This window comes from Geotrypetes seraphini, chromosome 11 (genome assembly GCF_902459505.1).
Source record: "Geotrypetes seraphini chromosome 11, aGeoSer1.1, whole genome shotgun sequence".
Classification (NCBI taxonomy): Eukaryota; Metazoa; Chordata; class Amphibia; order Gymnophiona; family Dermophiidae; genus Geotrypetes; species Geotrypetes seraphini.
Window position 1 is genome coordinate 124,786,107 of NC_047094.1, and position 15,754 is coordinate 124,801,860.

Below are 15,754 nucleotides of genomic sequence, written 5' to 3' on the forward strand. Positions count from 1 at the left end.
GCATGAGATTTTTGTTACATACATGCATCACTTTACACTTATCCACGTTGAACCTCATCTGCCATGTTGATGCCCATTCCTCGAGCCTGTTTATGTCATGTTGCAGTCCTTCGCAATCCCCCTGTGTCTTCACTACTCTGCTTAGAACAAAGTGTTTTTTTGCAGTTACAATTATCCACTTCCTTCCTCTTTTAGTGCTCTTTTTTTTCCCCCCATGAAAATTTATTAATTTGTTTCAAACAAGTTGAACAATAACAACAAAAAAAAGAAATTAAAATATACAGAGGCACATTGCAATTACAGTAATATTCAACAATTCAAGAAGAAAAATTCAATAGTAAGTATGAGTTGGGTATATTCATACATTAGAAGTTTGTAAATATGTAGATAAGAGACCAACAAGTAGTCGTATATCTAAGCTGACCTCTACGTTCAGATAATGCTATTTCAAATTTATGATGTTGCAAGACTAGATTCCACCAGTGCTGGACATGGAGCGATTTCAAGGATTTCCAATTGGAAAGAATCAGTTTCTGTGCAATAATCAATAATATATCAAAAAGTTTCTTATTTGAGTCTATTAAACCAGTGTTCTTCAACCTTTTTACACCTGTGGACCGGCGGAAATAAAATAATTATTTAGTGGACCGGCAAACTACTAAGACTGAAATTTTTTTTTTAAAACCATCGCCGCCCCGTCCCCGCGAGCCCGGTCCCACAAACCATCTGATCCTATCCGCACAAGCCTCAAATAGTTATGATTTTATATTGTACATATTTTATTAAAGTATAAAAAGAAACAATATTCTATACAATTGTCATTTTATAAATACAAATAATACAGGGCAAAGATCAACAAAACCCCTGTCTCCCCTCCCCTTCACATATATCCCCTCTACTATCAAGAAAACTGAATAAGCCAAATCTAATCTTTCGCTGTACGGCAGCTCCTCCAACACCTTAACCATCTTAGTCGCTCTTCTCTGGACCCTTTCGAGTAGTACCGTGTCCTCCTTCATGTACGGTGACCAGTGCTGGACGCAGTACTCCAGGTGAGGGTGTACAGCGTCATGATAACCTTCTCTGTCTCTTCAGTCCAGCATCTGCCCCTTCCATTCACTGTCTGTCTTTCCCTGCCAACTCTCCTCCTGCCCCCCCCCCCCCCAATTTGGTCTGGCATCCATCATCTTCCTTCTGTTCCCCTCATGGTCTGGCATTTCTGTTCTTCCCTCCCCCCTGTGGTTTTTAGCATCTCTCTCTTCTCATTTCCTCCATTCAGATCTGATATCGTTCTCTGTTCTCTCTTCCCTTTTCTTCTCTGGTCTTCTCTATTTTCTGCCTCCATCTAAATTAAATTATTTCTTACTATTTAGTCCTGTTTCCCTCTTTTCACTGTGTCTACCCACAGCTTGTCACCGTTTTCCCTCACCCCTCCATTATCTTACTATTTTCTTCCCCCTTTATTTATCTCCTCCTTCCATCCAGTATGTGATCTTTCCCCACTTCCATTCAGCATCTGCTCTCCCCTCTCAACTGACATCCATCTGCCTTCTGCTCTCTCTCCCTCCTCACTTCCATCATCTGTCCCCTTCTCTCTCTCTCATCTCCTCCATTCCATCATCTGCCCCTTCTCTCTCTCTCTCCCCCCCCCCAACTTCCATCATCTGCCCCCCTTCCCCTCACCTTTGCGGGTCACTTTCTTTCCCCTGAGGGTGGCTCATGTCAGAGGGGAAGCTTTGGCCGAGCAGAACCGCTTGCAAGGAACAGTGGAACTTAATTGATGTCAATGCTGGGGTCCGTTGCCATTTGAAGAAGAAGAAGAAGAAGAAAAAAAAAAAAAAGGTGGAAAAAAGGGACCTGCAAAGTTGAGAGGAAGGGAAACCTCCAGGACAGCTGCTCTTTGCCCTCCTTCAGCGGCCCAAGAGTCTTTAGGCAAACGGCAGCTCTGTATGCTTTTAACTTCGGCACAGAGCTGCCTCTAAGCAGAAGTTTAGCGCGGTTTCATGAGGCAGCCTCGGGGCCTTTGCTAGGCCGGCCCACATCACATCATCGAAGCGGGCCGGCCTAGCAAAGGCCCCGAGGCTGCCTCATGAAACCGCGCTAAACTACTGCTTAAAGGCAGCTCTGTGCCGAAGTTAAAAGCATACAGAGCTGCCGCTGCTGGTCGGGAGGTGCGAAGACAAGGCAGGAAGCATACGCTGCAGGAGTCCCAGTGAAGGCAGAAGTCCCGGCACAGCAACAGCAACAGGAAGTTGCAAGTCAGCTGACGCCGGCACCTTTCGTTGCGGCGGGGACCCAAGTCCTTTGCGGACCAGCAAGATTTTTTTGCAGACCAGCACCAGTCCGCGGACCAGCAGTTGAAGAACTGTGTATTAAACTAATGTGTGGAGATTGCGATTTAAACATTACTATAGAGAACGATAAATTGCAATCTATGTGGAATATTTTCTTCATTATAGTCCAAATATCTAACCAGAATGATTGTACAAACGAACAATTAAATATCATATGAATTAGTGAACTTGATATTTCTCACAGTTCCAGCAAATGCTAGATGGTAGAAGGCCAGCAGTGTTAAGTTTATGAGGGGTCCATAGTGCTTTGTGATATAGGAAATACATAGATTGCAGTGTATTTGCTGATGACATAGCACATAATGATTTAGGCCAAAGGAGAGCCCATCCTTTATCTTCCAACTGATGTTCACAATCTCGTTCCCAGACATCCTTAAGAGCAGGATTAGATAAAGTGTTCCAAGTTGCAGCAATTTTAAATATTCGAGAAGCGACATGTCCTGTTGTCAATAATGTCATAGCTATGTGAGGAAGAGTAGAGAGATGAGATTTAGCATCAACAATGACGGACAAATTAGATATACAATGGTGAAGTTGCATCCACTTAAAATATGAGGAACATGGAAGAGCAAATTTAGTTTGAAGAATCGTAAATGGAAGCAATTTATTAGTTGAATCCAGAATGTCATGAAGTAAGAAAACACCCTTATCTATCCATTCTTTCCAGAGAAATGGTTTCTTATTAATGAGAATATTTGAATTAAACCATAAAGAGGTAGATAATGATTTGGTATAGGGAAATTCTATATGTGAATCAAATTCTAATAAGCATTTGGTTGTCGTTTGTATTATGGAGTTGTCAACTAAAGTGTGTGATGCAGTCAAGTAAGCATAAAGTTGGAGTGGTAGTATTAGTTGTTTTTCAATTTCAAGCCAAATTGGTGAGTAAATGTCGTCTTCTGCAAACCAAAACAGACCTTGATGGATAATAAAATCTTTGTGATATGTATAAAAATCTGGAAAAAGAACTCCACCTTCCTCTTTTTTTAGTTTGAGGTTTTTTTAGGGCTATTCGTGGTTGTTTATTCTTCCAGAGGAAAGAAGATAAAAGAGAGTCAATTTTTTTGTAAAATGTGGGAGGAAAGAGGCAGGGGATCATAAGTAAAATATAGTTTATTTTAGGCATGAACATCATTTTAATTGTTTCTAGACGCCCCCACAAGGAGAGATAGAGAGGATGCCAAGATTGAATTAAATTTTTAACAATTTGAAGGATTTTCTGTATATTAATATCAATAGATTCTGGAAGAGATTTAGTGAGTTCAATACCAAGATATTTCAGCTTCTTCGGAGCCCATACTAAATTATAAGGTTTGATCATATCTGAATTGGCATAATGATTTAAGGGAAGAGTTTCCATCTTATCATGATTCAATTTATATCTGGAAAAGGATGAGTATTCAGCAATAGTTTGGAGAAGCTCTTTGATCGAGGTCTCTGGTTTGGAGATATAAAGAAAGACATCGTCTGCATGAGCAGAAAGTTTTATTTCAAGAGATTTACAGACAATGCCAGAGATGTTCGGATTTTGTCTAATGTGAATGAGTAAGAGTTCTAGTGCTAGATTAAATAAATAGGGTGAGAGAGAACACCCATGTCTGGTTCTCCTATGTAGATGGAAAGAGGAGGAAAGAGAATTATTCGCTATTATTCTAGCTGAGAGATTTGTATATAGTACTCTAATCATTTGAATGAAAGGAGATTCCGCTCCAAACCAATCTAATATGTGGAAAAGATAATTCCATTCAATTCTATCAAATGCCGGATAAGACTATGATAGGATTTTGGGAAGTTTCAGCAATATGAGATAAGTGAAAGAATAATCTGGTGTTGTCTGCGATAAATCATCCTGGCATGAAGCCAATCTGATTAGGATGAATAACTTTGTGAATGATTATTTTTAATTCTGTTTGCTAAAACCTTAGCATATAATTTATAGTCTACATTTAGAAGTGAAATAGGCCTGTATTTCTGCACTTTTAGTGAATTCCTAATAGGTTTCAGAATGACTGTAATTATTGCTTCAGTAAAACGACTCTGTTTGGCTTTGTCTGGAGTTAAATAGTGAAATACTTCAAGGAAGTGTTGCGATAGGTCATGTTGAAAATTTTTTAGAATTCCACGGGAATTCCATCAGCTCCTGGAGATTTATTGGATTGTAGTTGTTTCAATGCAGCCATAATTTCTTCTGTATCTAGTGTCTTATTTAAAGTAACATTGTCAGAAACAGACCACATTGGCCGATCTAAATTTTGTAGGAAGGAAAGCAATGAAACCGAATTAGAGGACGATTCTGATTGGTACAATTTTTCATACTATTCATGAAATAAATTTAAAATTCCAGAATATGAAGTAATATTTATATTATCGTTATTTTGGATGGCTGGGATCTGAATTTTACTTTTTTTCCTTTACAGATAAGAAGCCAGCAGTTTGCTGCTTTTGTTCCTTTCTGCGTAGTATGTAGCTTCGGTCATGAAGATTTGCGCTCCTGCTTGTTTGGATATGATACAATTATATTGATATTTAAGTTGTCATAGTGCATTATATTGTTGAGGATTCTTTGTGACAGAATATTTATGTTCCTGTTCCGAAATTTGATTTTCCAGAGCTATTATTGAGACTTTTTCAGATTTAGATTTATGTGAAGTAATGGAGATGAATTCTCCTTTCAAGGAGGCTTTAAAGGCTTCCTATGTTATTAAAGGGTCAGTATCAGTAGAGATATTCTTTTCAAAAATTTTTTTGATAAGTCTTAATATGTTTAACAATCTTTTTATCTTCAAGGAGTGAAGTCTGCATTCTCCATAGGGGAGACTTGGGAGTAGGATTATTATTCCAAAAAAGAGCACACGAAACTATTGAGTTCAGCAGATGTTGAGATACAAAGATATAATCTAAGCGTGAGAAGCTATTGTGCGGAATGGAGTGATATGTGTATTCTCTGGCTGAGGGATGTTGAAGCCGCCATGAGTCTGAAAGGTGTAGTTGTGTAATGAGTGAATGAAAAGATATATGTGATTTTTGTTGGGATATTTTGGAACTGGATTGTTTATCTATGTAAAGATCAAAAGGAATATTGAAATCCCCCGCCATAATGATTGGTAAAGGTTCAAAAGTTTGAATTGTATTCAAGAGATCTATGAAGAATTCCGAAGAGTCACTATTAGGTGCATATACTTTTATTAAAAGAAGTTGAATATTATGTAGATCAACTTGTACTATTATCCATCTACCATTAGGATCAATAGCTTGGTTAATGATCTTAGGTTGTATCGATTTTGAAAATAATATTGATACACCACCTCTTCTACCCATAGAAGGGGAGTCAGTCGCCGAGGTGATCCAGGGACAAGATTTTGTCAAAGAAGAGGTGGATGAGAGATGTGTTTCTTGTAACATTATTATATCAGGTGATTTTTGTTTCAAATGGATTAAAACTTTTTTTTCTTTTGATTGGATTATTCAATCCATTAACATTCACGAGATAACAGTGACTGGTGATTGTTTAACCGATGTCATATAGTTGTATTAGTACAATAGGAAAAATCTGGGAAGAAGAGTTATCAAGTATAATGTAGTATGAGAAGAGAGAAATGCAATATGCTCAAAAAGAAAAAAACTAAAAAGAAAAGAAACCCTTTGGCACAAGTCAAACCAGAACAGAAGGTATCAAGGACTAAAACAGTCCAGCCAAGAAAAACGAGAAAAAAGATTGGTGCCATTAACCAGAAAAACAGAGGTGCACAAGTCTCCTCTCTCAAAAAAGAACATTATTAGAAAGAGCAAGTAAGCACAACCTTGCAGTGAGAAAAAAATCTTAAACTTACATTTTAACTATCTGATCTAAAATGTATATTGTGGTCAAACTAGATTCATATCAATAAACATATTATGCATATAATAAAGAAATGAAATCATTCCGCATTAGGACCTACTAAGCAGAAAATAAACCAGAATTAACTGTGGTAACATCAGGAATAGGGTAACAGAGAAACAAAACTCAAAATCAACCAGTTCCATCTGGTAATTTTGCAAAAGATATACAAAGAGCTTATTTTAGCTAACTTTAACTAGTATGTTGAAGGAATTAAGAAAAAAGGTAAATACTTGTTAAAAAAAATTTATAAGTTTACCATTAACAATCTAACAGCAATCTAATAAGAGACCTATAGTCTAATGCTTAGCCATATACTGCAATGCTATCTCAATAAGATTTGTATATATTCCAGAAAATGAGCCACTTACAGTTCTGTTGTAGGAAAATATTATCACCTGGTGAGTAAGCTTACAATTAAACATATAGTAATTAGTAAGAAGTCAGTTTGAAGAGTTTATCTGATGCTCTATATTAGTTATTCATTGTTCTTTATTTTTTTATCGAATTTTCATTGAATTCCTGTTTTAGTAACCAGTAAATATGTAGTCTCCAACCTGGGACAATACAAGAGATGTAGGCATGTTGGGATCAAAATCAAAAGTAAATTCTCGAGTATTGAAACATATATCAGATTCAAAAGATATCACGTTTGTCAAAATGTAAACCAAGGTAAGTCTATCATATCAAAAGGTTGAGTCTATATAATGATACCGACAGTTAGTCAAAGAAGCGATAAAGTGAGAAAACTGCCTGAGCCCAGGCTTTCAAGTATCTCATTCAGGACGGCGGTCATATGACATCAGAAAGACAGAAGGTTCTCAGGAAGATGACATACCATGCGATTGAAGATTATCCAGAAAAGATTGGAGTTGTTCCAGGGAGTCAAAATGCCTTGTCGAATTATTAATGGTCACATCCATTCTAGCTGGATATTGTAAACCGTATCTTGCACCCATAGATTTCAGTCTTGCTCTCAGTTCCAAGAATGATTTTCTCTTCTGGGCGGTTGTCTTAGCCAGGTCAGGAACAATAAGAAATTTTTTATCTGCAAACTTCAAATCGGTTAAAATTTGTAGTGTTTGAGGGTATCGCAATAGTTGGTCTCGGTTGTGTAAATCCAGCTTTCAAGGAAGATGGCATCCTGTGAGCACGTTCAAATTGCAATGGAAGATCTGTTGTTATATTGAGTAGTTTCGGCAAGCAGTCTGTAAGAAATTTGTTTAGATCCGAACCTTCAACACCTTCCGCTAGACCAATTATTATTCTAATATTGTTCCGGCAATTACGGTTACAAAGGTCTTCGAGTTCTTGATCTAACTTTTTGAAGCGTTGTTGTGCTTGTTCTTCAAATTGCACGAAGGAGAGTGCCGCCATGTCTGCTCGATTCTCTAACAAGTCAACACGTGTTTTGCAGGCTGCAAATGAAGTAGTGAGTGAATTTATTTCACTCTTCATCTCACAGGTAATATCATATTATTTGGTTATCAAGTCCTTTAAAGCACGGAGCTCATCTAAAACTGCATAGGAGGAATCATGTGCAAACTTACTGGTCAATGGCTTCTCTGGAGAAGGAGGATCGTGCTTAGATCTTTTTGACCCAGTAGATTGTGCCGATTGAATCTCCGATTTAGCAGATTTGTTCGTCGACATCTTAGTTGCAGATAAAGTCAAATTAGCTAGAAAAGGATAAAGTTTAAAACTTGCTCCGTGTCGATGTTTTAGTAATCGGGAGAGGAGTTTATGCGGCCATCTTGCTCTCTGGCTCAACAGCGCCCCCCTGTTTTAGTGCTTTTTAACCAACATAAGGAATAATCAAATCCATCTATTCAATTAGAAAATGAATGGTATATAAACAAAACTTAAATGATTGTATGTGTGTTTGATGTGTCGAGTGGTGCTTAGATGGCAACTCTGGACATGAAAAATTAAGGCCGATACTGGGCAGACTTCTATGATCTGTGTTCTGTATATGACAATTCGGTTTAGGATGGGCACCAGTTTACATACATAATAAAGCATATTTAGTTGAAGTGATGGCAAACACAGTATGGTAAAAGATAACATGGCAAAACATTGTTTGACAAAAATGGCAAGTCATAGATAATAAAGCATGGTAAAGTGTAATATGACAAAACATGACATCATGAGACATAGCATGGTGAGCATAGTATTATAGAGCATGGTTAATCTAATATGACATGACATGGCAAAATAGTAAGGCAAGCGTAGCATTACACAACATATCATGGTAGATATGCAACAGCAAATGTGTGCAAACATAGCATAAGAAATCATAGCATGGTAGACATGGGAAGCATAGTATGCTAAAAGCGCCATATAGTATGACAAAAATGGTGACAGTGACAAAACATTCTATGAGAAAACATGGCATAGTCAGATATAATATAGTAGAACCATGTGTAACAGTGAATATTATACATTATACCACTGGGGGGGACTTGATATGGTAGAACATTATATGATGGGCAATACAATATACGACAGTATATGGCATGGTAGGATTTGAGCATTTGAGATTTGAGACAGTGGAGGGTCAGTACCCTTTCTCAGAAGGTCTTGGGGATTTGGATTGGCACGCTGTCATAAGGGTCAGGGGAAGAGGTGAGTTTTGATTGAATTCCTGAAGTTCAGAAGACCACTTAATGATCTTATGTGGGTAGGTAGTTTGTTCCAGAGGCGTGGTAGGTAGTGTGAGTAAGATCTGTGCAAGTGTGTGGCACAGTAGCTAGAGCTACAGTCTCAGCACCCTGAAGTTGTAGGTTCAAATTTCACACTGCTCCTAGTGACCCTAGGCAAGTTACTTAATCCCCCATTGCTCCAGGTACATTAGGTAGAGTGCGAGTCCACCAGGACAGATAGGGAAAAATGCTTGAGTACCTGAATATAAACCACTTAGGCTATAAGTGGTATATAAATATATCTCTTTATCCCAGGACAAGCAGGCAGCATATTTTCACACATGGGTGAAGTCACCGATGGAGCCCCGGTACAGACACTTTAAAAGTGCATCACCATTTAAGATTTTAAAAAGTTCACAATAGCCCGCATGTACAAGTGCCTTCCCACCCAACGGAGGCTTGTGGAGCTAAGTAGTTGTGTTTCAACGATCGTTAAACTTTTTTATGCCTTCCTGCTCTCGCGGCTTTCTGACTTTTTAGACAGACCCTTTTTTATTCAATATGGTTTTCTTTTCATTAAAAAAAAAAAAAATGAAAACAGTGACTGAAATTAGTTCATTTTTCCTCGTCTTCGGATTTGACTCGACTGGAGCCTCTTGGTTCATCTCAGCCTCCAACTTCAAGTTCGCTGAGGTGCTGTTCCTGTCAATGTCAGGCCGCTGACTGAGTTTTCTTCAAGTGACGTTGTGTTCGAGCTTTTTCAGATATAAGTCTTTCTCTTGATCTTTCGTTGTTGCTAAAAAAAAAAAAGGGAGGGGACTTTATATCTTTCTTTTCTACAGCAATGGAATTTCTTCAGAAGCAGTCAACATCGTCTTTGGAGTTCCCTTAACTGGATGTGTGGGGCTGAAGTTTCAACACCCCAGGATCCATCGGGGTCCACTCCAGTGTCATAGTTTCTTTGGACTTTATCCTCTGGTCTTAGTTGCATTGAGTCAAGTCATACTGACCTCGCATGAGTCCCATATGCACTTGGTTGCCATGCCTGTGAGTACCTCGTTATTGGCCTCATTGGGGACGATGTGCTGCATTTTCGGTATAGGCGCAGAAGTTCGCCTACCGTACTGGTGCTATTCTGGGGCATTGGTTCAGTGTGTGTTGACGCCTCTTCTCCCGGTGTCGACCCTAGACCATCCTGGTGCCGATCCAGTCTATATCGACTGACCACCCGCACCGTGGTTGCCTTTAAGGTGAAGCTCGGTGAGTTTTTTCACTGTGGGTGCAGACACAGATTTCCTCGGTGTCGACTCTGCCTATTACAGTGCCGTTCTTTCCTTTTTCCAGGTGAAGCTCGACGAGTAAAAAGTTGTTGATACCACGGCTTCACCCGGTGTCGAATTCCAGTACTGTTTCGGCTTGACGCCGTTTACGGGTACCAGCGTCGACTCTGACCTTTCTGTTGCAGATCCAGTCTGAGTGCATCACAACATCGACTATTGGCACCATTGCTATATAACCTTTATAGCGTCACCGGACACACCAGGACATTGAATCATTGGAACTCTCGACACCGATCTTCTGTATTGGGAGTTCAGCTTCATATATTGTCTTGTACAGTGTCTCTTTGGCACCGGACCAGCACCGATCTTACCCCCATGTTCCACATTTCAATACACTCAGCTTGTCTTTGAGTCTCTTCTGATGGATTCTTCTTTCCAGATGTTTTATGGGGTGAGTGTATCTACTTCCGTATCTCCTGGTTGAGAGGACTGGGTTTATATTTCCCATTTCTTTTATCTGAAGAAATGGTCAATAAATTTTCAGCATTCTTCAAGTCAACTTCTTTTGACCAGCGCAGCTATACTGCGAGGCTTACTCATTCTGCTCCGCCTCATTTAGGAAGTGAACATAGCACCCACTTCAATTCACTTGACTACCCAACAAAAGTCTGTTCAGCTTTTTTGACATGGCTTTGTAAAGCAGGCCCTAAGTCTATTCCCTTCAGTATTTTTAATGTTCGATCATGTCCCCTCGCAGTCTCCTCTTTTCAAGGGAGAAGAGGCCCAGCTTCTCCAGTCTTGCACTGTACGGCAACTCCTCCATCCCCTTAACCATTTTAGTCGCTCTTCTCTGAACCCTTTCGAGTAGTACTGTGTTCTTCTTCATGTACCAGTGCTCGACGCAGTACTCCAGGTGAGGCCGCACCATGGCCTGGTACAGTGGCATGATAACCTTCTCTGATCTGTTCGTGATCCCCTTCTTGATAATTCCTAGCATTCTGTTCGCCCTTTTTGCCGCCGCAGCACATTGTGCAGATGGCTTCATGGACTTGTCAATCAGAACTCCCAAGTCCCTTTCCTGTGAGGTCTCTCCAAGTACCACTCCAGATATCCTGTATTCGTGCATGAGATTTTTAGTCCCAACATTCATCACTTTGCACTTATCCCCTTTGAACCTCATTTGCCATGTCGATGCTCATTTCTCGAGCTTGATTATGTCACGTTGCTGATCTTCTCAGTTTTTGGGCCTAGGGATCTGATGTTCATGTATGCACATTTTATTGATGTAAATTCAGTTTTAGTGTTGTGTGATATTTTTGGGTAGATGAGGATGTCTTCTTGGGGGGTGGGTTTGATCCTGGGATGGTTTCGGGAGGCGTTTGTGGGTCTTCTCCCCTAGGTCTGGGGGATGCTGTGGAGCAGTCAACCACGTTTATATGATTACTCCCTGTTGGGTGGTGGTTTCTGTTGCTTGTTACTATAACTGGTATTGGTGAGTTATAGTTTCCTTTTGCTTTGCCGGAATGTTAGGATCAAGAGTAGTAGGGCGATAACTATTTGTTTCTATTTTATTGTTTTCATTTTTTGTGGAGTTGGGAGCTGTGGAACGAGCTGCTTTTCTTTTGGTATTTTCACTGGTGATTTTTTGTGGTAAGGCGAGGATTATTTTGTTGTAGGGGGGGTCTTTTTGGTATAGTTTGGTCTTCTTCTATAAAGTAGGCTTACTCTTAGATAGGGTGCTGGTCTTTGAGATAGGGTGAGCGGACTGCTGGGCATGATGGACCACTGGTCTGACCCAGCAGCGGCAATTCTTATGTTCTTAGTTACTTTTGGAACACTCATTCGCTGATGCTGAGGTTTTTGCTCTTTCTCTGGCTTTTTATTTCTTTCACTCTAATTAGGACACTGCTTTGCTACATCCCATTTGTTCTGGACTGGTCTGGCATAGATGTATTGGAAGGGAAAATTATGTTTCTTAGCTAATAATTTTCTTTCTTTTAGTCATGCCAGACCAGTCCAGAAGCCCGCCCTTTCTGGTTTCCCTTAAGTGTTTTCTTCATACATGTCATGGTTTCTATTTTTCATTTCCTTCACATGAATGCCTCACAGTGGAGTATGAGCCTCATACTATAATGTTTTTATTTATTTATTTATTCAATTTTCTATACCGTTCTCCAAAGAGAGCTCAGAATGGCTTTACATGAATTTATTTAGGTACTCAAGCATTTTTCCCTTTCTGTCCCGGTGGGCTCTCAATATATTTAATGTACCTAGGGCAATGGAGGGATTAAGTGACTTGCCCAGGGTCACAAGGAGCACCTAGGGCCCAAAATGGTCAGGGGGGCTCGATGAAGGAGGGCATCAACATTGTTTTTTCCAAACAGCGATGGGCCCCTCCAGCATTGATCGACAACGCGGGCCCCCACCCCAATCGGCAATGCAGCCCTCCCCCATCGACGGAAAGTAAGACAAGCAAGCAACGTGGGTAAGAAAAGCAATGGAAACTGTAATTATGCAAGCGGTGCTGCTTGCCTAAAGCTTCCCTCTGACGCAGCTTCCCGTTTCCACCTGGGCACATGGTGGGGTGGGGGCGGGGCAGGGGGCCCAGTGTACTTGTGTGCCTAGGGGCCCTCGACGAATTAATCCTGCCCTGGCTGTAGCTTTAACCACTGCACCACACTGTCCCACAGTATAGTATAGTCTCAGTGGCATGTAGACTTTTGACTTTTCCAATTGTGAGCTATACATCTTATGAGCACCATTGCTTGGCTATTCAAAATATTGAACATTCTAGTCTTCATAATACACTTAAAGGACGAAACTCTTAGGACTATTTTTTCTCTGCTGGTAGATGGACATAACTCGTTCATTCTGGACTGATCTGGCATGACTAAAGGAAAGAGAATTATCTAATAAGAAATAATTTTCCCTTTGTTGATTTTGCCATTTGTTCTGTTAATTTTTTTTCTTTGTCTGCCATGTGTCATATGTATTGTGCATGCCCTGTTTTTTTGATGGTATGCTCACTGTTCTGAGCATTCTTTATTCTGTTACATCCCTTCTGGATTCTATACACTAGGTGTTCAATCCCAACCCACAGTCTGAGTATTGCAGAAATCCACATATTTTCTGAACACATACTCCACCCCGTTAGCCTGAGAGTTAGTAAACAATCCCAGTTTAAGTTTCTGCAAGCAGTCCATGCAGAAGTCGTTTGCAGTTGCTCTGCCTCTGTTTCTTATTTTTTCGCTTAAAGTTCATTTTGGTGGCTTCAGTGCCTTGAGACCCCTCCCTTGTGGTCCCCTGTCAGAGAAAAGGACGCAGTCCTGCAAAGCCAGGCTGCAGCTTCACAGAGAAACTCTGGTAGATCTATGGAGCCAGCCTGCTGTGTGCCACCTTATTCATGTACCCAGGGTCCCTTCCTGTGAGAGTCTACTGGCCAGTGACTCTGTCACAGGTTTCTAGTGCAGGCTGTGTATGTCTGGAGAGAAACCCATCTGGGTTTCAAGGCACAAGCTGCCTTTTCCACCCCCAACCGCGTGGCAGAGGATTCTTGGGGGTGGAGGTTGTAGTCAGTCTCTGGCGGACAGTCTGAAGATCTTCAATTCTGTGCATTTGCAACTATTTCTGAGACAGAAAGTCCTTTTTTCTCCACTCAGCTGCTTTAAAAATGCTGACAGGTAAAGGCACTATAGAGACTGTAAGTACCTCCATTATTTCATGTGAGAACTTCAGGGGTAGCTTGTGAATCGATTTAAACTTCATTTTTTACTGTTTCTGTGTGTAGGATTTAGGTCCCCCATCTCCCCAGACCCCAAATCGCTATTTTTTTATTTTCAGTTTTTGTTTATTTTTGCAGTTGTTGGCGCAAATTCGTGAAACAGCCATCTTGGATTTTAAAATCAATCTTTTTTTCTAACTTTTATTCTACCTCAAAATCCCTCAATTTGACTCAAAATCGATTGGGATGGACTCCCTAGCTCCTAATCTATTAGATGTGTACATTGCACCGGATGGGTGCCAGATCAGTGATTTTGTACCATGTGCCGCAGTGTGCCAGGGGAGGGGGTGGGTGCTGTGGACTTCACCTTCTCTGTGTCCTCTTGAGCTGGGGAGCTGACCCGGGTCTGTGTCTTCTGAAGAAAATCTAGCCCAGGGGCCATTCTGGAGTATAGCGTAGTATACCTGTGTTCTGAGTCTGGGGACTCTTTTCACGAGATGCATGTACCTCAACAGACCCCTACCCTGGTTGTGGAGTAGACCTTTTCACTGGATTTTATTCAGCTCCTCTGAATGGCGTATCCTCAGACCCCGCTCATTTGATGCAGCCGGCGGACGCATTGAGGCTTTTTCAGTCTATGGCGTCTGTGGCAAAGCTTTCTGTTTGGGAGCTCTCTTGTCTGGCTGTGCCAGACCTCGATTGCAGTAGTTGCCCTGAAGATTTCATGATGCTTCTGTCTCCTACCACTGTATTTAATTTGTATATGGCTGATGCCTTTGCTGAGACTGGTCTCCTCGGCCTCCCTGAGCATCCGGATTTGGAGGTACTGATCCTTCTTCACATTTTCAGTGTGTTTCTGTTCGCCTTTTTAAGGCTGATGTTCTGAAAGAGCTCCATTTGGATTTTCCACCTTCCCATTCTCTGGATTCTGTCCTGGTCTATTCTCCTGTGTCTTTTTCCATTCAGTCCACAGCTCCTTGGTCTGATTCAGAACACTGTGATCTCTGGAAAGCTTTTTCTGATCTTCTAAAGCTATGTAAATCAGGTCTGAACAGCCTGAGGTAGATTCCGCTGTGGCACAATTTTTCCAGTGCACCCCTCTAGTGATGGGGAGTGAGGTTTCTGGACTCTCAGGATCGCAGGGTGGATGTTATGTTACAAACTGTTCCCTTCCGGCATCCTCAAGTAGCCAAGTGGCCGTGGCCACTTCCTTTATGGTATATACCTGTCATTCCAGCCTGTGCAGTGTGTCCTCTGTGAAGGTGCACACCTTTGTTCCATTGGTGCTGGTTGGTATGGAGGCACCCTTTATGATTTCATTCGAGTTTTTAGTACAGTATCTGAGCGCTGAACTCCTTGGATTCGTCTTTGGATGAGGGCGCTGCCTCGAGGATCACCTTCAGCGGCCACCTTTTTAAGGGCCCAGTTCTTGTTGGGTTTACGTCTTGATGTCCTCTACTCAGGTGTTGCGAACACTGCCCTATGTTGATCTCTGTGAACCAGTTTTGCTGTACTTCGGGAGGGGATTGTAGTTCTCTTCGTTCCTCCTGCAGATGTCATCAGTGATACTCAGGCTTTTCCCTCCTAGAAACATCTCCAAAGACTTTGCCCACATTTTCCCAGTTCCAGGTGTCCTCAGGTTTCTGTGCATTAGCTACGCCTCACAAAAAAAAGAAGAAAACACCAGTGTCGCCAGGGGTTGGGTGTGGCTTCCTCCCTCACAGGCTGTCTTCTACAGTTTTGTCAGGAGTGGATATAACTTTCATCGGACGCTTGTTAGTCCTCCTTTGCCCGCTTCCGGCTTGGTTTCTGGCCTAAGGCAAATTGACCGCAACAGAGTCCAAGGTCTGCGCTATTCTGCAATGCCTCTTAATCTTCAG

General features: G+C 41.1%; 1 protein-coding gene across 5 annotated transcripts in view; it reads left to right on the forward strand.

The window, feature by feature from the left end:
* The window catches only part of KMT2B (lysine methyltransferase 2B), a 496,236-nt gene that overhangs the window by 248,012 nt on the left and 232,470 nt on the right, over positions 1-15,754 (forward strand). The window lies entirely within an intron of this gene.